This window comes from Aptenodytes forsteri, unplaced genomic scaffold (genome assembly GCF_000699145.1).
Source record: "Aptenodytes forsteri isolate BGI_AS27 unplaced genomic scaffold, ASM69914v1 Scaffold230, whole genome shotgun sequence".
In the NCBI taxonomy this organism is placed as follows: Eukaryota; Metazoa; Chordata; class Aves; order Sphenisciformes; family Spheniscidae; genus Aptenodytes; species Aptenodytes forsteri.
This window is the reverse complement of record NW_008795711.1, coordinates 474245-479050: the sequence shown is the minus strand read 5'-3', so window position 1 is coordinate 479050 and position 4806 is coordinate 474245. Positions and strand designations below refer to the sequence as shown.

Genomic DNA, 4806 nt, shown 5'->3' with positions numbered 1-4806 from the left:
GTGGAGGGAGAGGCCAGAGCCGCTCGCTTGCAAACAGCTGCTGAAAGCAGCCCCTGGGCTCGCTTCCTCCGCCACCCCAAACCCAGGGACACGGCGGGATGGGGACAGACGCCGTGGGCGCAGCAGGACCCCCGGGGAGGACAAGCCCCGCCGCTGGGTCGGCACGGTTCGCTGACATTTCTGTGTGGACGTTTCTGACCAGGTTGGCTTTTCCCCAAGGGAAAAGGGTTATGAAGACTTTTTTTTCCCCCCCCTCAGTGGCAAAATAGCAGATGAACTCAGAAAACCAAAGCACAGGGCAGAGCCGTGACCACGAAAGGCCACCCGGCTCCGCGGGGAGTTAAAAGGTGACCTCCAGCAGCACGATCGCGTTTCAGCAGCCGCACAGGCAGCAGAAAACCATCGCTTTACCAAACCCAGGATCCCACCTCTCCCAAAATCGGAACGGGGCAAGAAGCGGGATTTTTGGTGAGCCCACCAGCTGGTTTTTACAAGCTCTCCCTGGAAATAGGGAGGATCCTGACGGATGCAAACAGCTCGGTGCCGGGCAAGGCGGCATGCTAATGCCTAGAGCATGGTGGGAGCCCAGGAGCTGTGAACTCAAGTCTCCACCAGCATTAAACCTCCAAGAGAACATGATGCAAGGCCTTAGACAGCAGAGGAGCAGACCCAGCGACCCAAGGGCTCTTCCCAAGCAGCTGGAAACCAGCCTCGGGCTGCAAAAATCTCATCGAGAGAGAAGCAGGCTGGCACAGACCCTGCAGCTTGTGCATGAGGTAACAGACACGTGATTTACCGAGCATGGCTGCAGCGAGATGATACGACCGTCTTCAGGACGTGAAAGAGTCGATTCAATTAAGGTCACAGGCCCTAGAAGAGTTTTCTGCAGCAGATGCGGTTGGGCAGAGCAAGGTTTTCCTGGTGCGCCTCAAATGGGGCTGGCCTCAGGAAGACAAAATGACTATTGATCGTGGGCAGCGATGCTGCACGTCGCAGGACGCGAGGACATGGCTTCGTTGGGATTAAATCGCCTGGTGCTGGTCGTCGCACGCTTCCGAGGCAGGGTCGATATTGCTCTTCTAATTGCTCAGCTCCTGTCACTCGCAGAGCAAAGGGGACGAGTTTCAAAGCAGCCCCCGGAGATGCTTTTCAAAATCCTCCTCCCCAAGCCGCACAATTTAATGCACCGCTCCTTGGAGCGAGCAATTATGCAGCTGCAGAAATCGCTAAACTGCTCCTCCCCTGCTCAAAACTCTGTGCCGGCACCAGCAGCAGCACGGAGCTTTGCGGGAGGACACTGCTGACCCGAAAAACTAGAATTTGTGTAATCCTAAAAAATAAGGAGCTGTTGGAACTGGTCAGTATGGAGTCAGCGGAGCTGAGCATCCCGTCTCCAGCAGCAAGCAGCGATTTGGGGGAGAACGCATGTAATTACAGAGAGATCCTGCCACCGCCCACCAGCACCTGGGACGGGGGGACGGGACGTGCGTGGTGCATCGGGAGCACGACGCTCGGGAGCCATGGAGGGTCCTGCCCCCCAATCCCACCCCTGAGCTCCAGCACACCCCGCAGCAGACAGCCCCATTGTTCCTACGCTCCGTTTAATTATTCACCGCCCTAGAAAGTGTGCCCCTTGGCTGGTATTTAGTTGTGCCCGAAGGAAGCGGACCGGAGCCAGTCCCGTACCAGCACCCGGCACTCTGCCACAGCACCGCGCTCAGCCGAACCACAGCAGGACGGACCTGGCTGAGCCTTCCCAGCCCTGCTCTCCTCCGGCACGCCACGGCCCATCGCTGGCACAAACGGAGCATCACCAAGATACAGCGAGGCCCTTCCACTGTTTTCACTCCGACGCAAGCCTGTGGAGCTGCTATTGGTTTCTATCAGCATAACCGATGGCAAGATGAAGCCCTTGGTCCTGACCTTGCGGAGGAAGCGGTGAATGCTATCCCCATCTCCCAGCACCAAGCCTCCAAACAAACTACCTGCCCCCTCTCCAGCACTTAAAAGCCATCTCAACCCAGCAAAACTGCTCACTAAGCAGCAACGACAGAGTCCCCTCCTTTCAGGAGCTGGGGTCAGATTATTTTTAAAATCTTTCCTTTTATTGATTTCAACATCAGGTACAGAAGATACATTTCACGAAACCGTAGAGCCCTCATAAAACGGGTCTGCGGCGTTGTCTCTACCACAACCTCATTGCAGACAAGGGAGATGCAAACATTTACTGTAACAGCAATAAACAGGCAAAGACGGTCGAGAATGGAGAAAACCTGGACACGGGGCCCTCTCCCAATGGCACCTTATTTCTGGGGAATGGAAGGGACAAAATAACAGTGGGCTTGGCCGCAAGTCTCATCCACCCAGGGAGAAACCAGGGCAAGAAAACCCTCCTTTGCGCCAACACCCCCATTTTGCAAAAAAAAAAAAACCAAAACACCCACAGAGCCCCAAATCAGTGCCATGGCTGCGGCCGGGATCCAGCAGAGCTCTGCCAGGCGGCGAAGCGAAGGGGAAGATGGGCATTGGAGACCCGCAGAGGCACCCGCCGCTGGGTGCGGGGCTGCCCACTGGGCTGCAGGACTTCAGGCAGGTGCCACCTCCCTGCCCCGCACCAGCTTTCGTGTTGCAAGGGGGGGGACTGCCTGGTCCCGCTCACTAGGACCCCCCTGCGCCCGCAGCAAGAGAGGGGTGCGCAGCCAGGCAGGGTGCTCCCTGCCTCCCTGCCGGCACCAGGACCTGCTGCTGCTCCTGACACCGGAGCAGAGCTGTAGGGTCAGATCCTGCACCAATTTGGGAGTCTGAGGCCCTGAGCTGCATCCAGCTGGGGTAACCTCCACGGGGGCCCTCTCCTCACCCCCAGCCCAGGGCAGGGGAGATGCACGGCCCCTGGCAAGCGAACTCAAGGGGGAAGGCAGCGAGAGCCCCAAGGTTGGGATTTCCCCCCCTACCTGCTACGCAGAGTCCTGCATCTTCCGCTCCTGCCAGAGGATGAGCTGCGGCCACCGCTCCTCAAACAAACTGCAAAGAAAAAGCGAGCAGCCATCAGTCTGAGGGGACGGAGGCAAGGACAGGGCTCCCCACACACCCAGTCCGAGCACAGCTGGCCAGAGGGGACAGTGAGGGGCTCCCGGTCCCCGCCGCAGCAGCCCTGGCTGAGGGGACAGGAGCCGGAGGGGTCTCCTCCCGCACTGCCCTGATCCTGAGCATCACTGCAAGGGCCACGGAGGCCGGGTGGGACCTTGCCGGGCTCCTGCAAGGCAACCAGGAATGCAGAGAGCATCCTGGTACCTGGAGGTGGGGATGGGATACGGGAACCTGTGGGACTGCGAAAGAAAGGGGGGAAAAGGAGCAAGAAAGACAGGTATAAAAAGACCAGGGGAAAAGGAACTAAAAAGAGTTCAAGAATTAAAGAAACCATAAACCAAAAATTATCGTTAACGAGGGACGAGATCCAGCCCGGCAGCGCGGCCGGCAGCGAGTCGTTCAAGGTTTCAAGTGAACTTTGCGATCTCTGTGAAGTCCCTCACGCGCGCCCCGCGGGGAAAAGCACCGACCTGTGCGCTCGGATGCTTTTTCCCAGGGAGCACAGCCCGCACGTTTGGCCCAAAGCAGCCCTCGCCGAGAAAAACACGCCGCGGCCCAGAAGGAAACGCGGCTGCTAAATTCATCTCACTCGCCACTCAAAGACGGGAGGTGATCCACGGGGCAAAGCGCAGCGGTTTCAGCCAGCCTTGTGCTGCTCATTCATCTACCGGTGGCCATCACCATCTGGCGTGGGACAGTGCCTCCCCTGTGCAGAGTCCGTCCCTCATGGCGCGCTCCCGCAAGCGAGAGGAACAGCGCTCTCTCCCGCTGAATAAAAGGGAAACTGAGGCACGGAGGCCAGCACCCGGCTCTCCGAACACGCCGTGAGCTCCCGCTCCCGAAGCTGAGCTGCAGCCTCACCCCCGGCGCCTGCAACAGAGCAAGGAATTGTGTTCGGCTTTCCGGCGTCCTCATCCTCCGCTTCAACCACAAAACCAGCCTTCCTCTCCCCGGCTGCCTCCCCTCCCACGGCCAGCTCATTTCCTGACATTACAAAATTCAGCCTGAACAAAGCCGGAGCAAGGAGCGCGTGGCTCCGGCCAGGGCTGCACCTACCCCTTGCCCCCAAGGAGCTGCACCGAGGGGACACCCCAAAACAGCCGGGGTACAAGCGGCTTTCCAGCCTCCCAAGAGCACCAAACCTCGCGCCGCACGGGCTGGGGTCCTGTGGATGGACCGGCCGCAGGGTTTCCCAGCATCGGGACAGACGGACGAGTCTGGCTCCGTCACCTCCACGATGGGAGAGCAGCAGGGACAGGGATAGGGGGCTCCAGCTACTGCCCTGCTTGCACCCACTAATGCCCAGACCAACCTGTTGACCCCCCCCAGGACCACCCCTTTATTTCCCTTAATAAAAAGAGAGCGTCCCAAGTGGGGACAAGGACACCCACAGAAGAAGTGTCACCTTACAAGTGCTACACTCCCAGCTGGGTCGAGGGACGATTCTACCTGCGCTTCCACTTTCTGCCTTATCTCAGCTGCCAACTCGGGGGTCAGGGGCTGCTTCTCTGCAAACGAGCCCCCCCATCGCAACGGGACCCGCCGGGCTGTCATTAGTGCAAACCCGGGTGTTACCCACAGGGAGCGGGGCCAGGGCCGGCTCCGAGGGATGGAGACGTTAGCGTGAGTGGGACCACCCTTGCACTAAGGGGCTGCATGAGATTGGCACCCATGCCACGGATGCTGTCCCTGGTGTTTAATGCAAAGGGTCTCTCGATG

General features: G+C 59.1%; 1 protein-coding gene across 1 annotated transcript in view; it reads right to left on the bottom strand.

Annotated features, from left to right (window-relative positions):
- Positions 1-3021, bottom strand: part of MEF2D (myocyte enhancer factor 2D) — a gene marked incomplete at its 3' end in the record, with an annotated part of 53473 nt that extends 50452 nt beyond the window's left edge. Inside the window, 1 exon segment of the mRNA XM_019473163.1 lies at positions 2952-3021.
- Positions 3022-4806: the final 1785 nt, after the last annotated feature.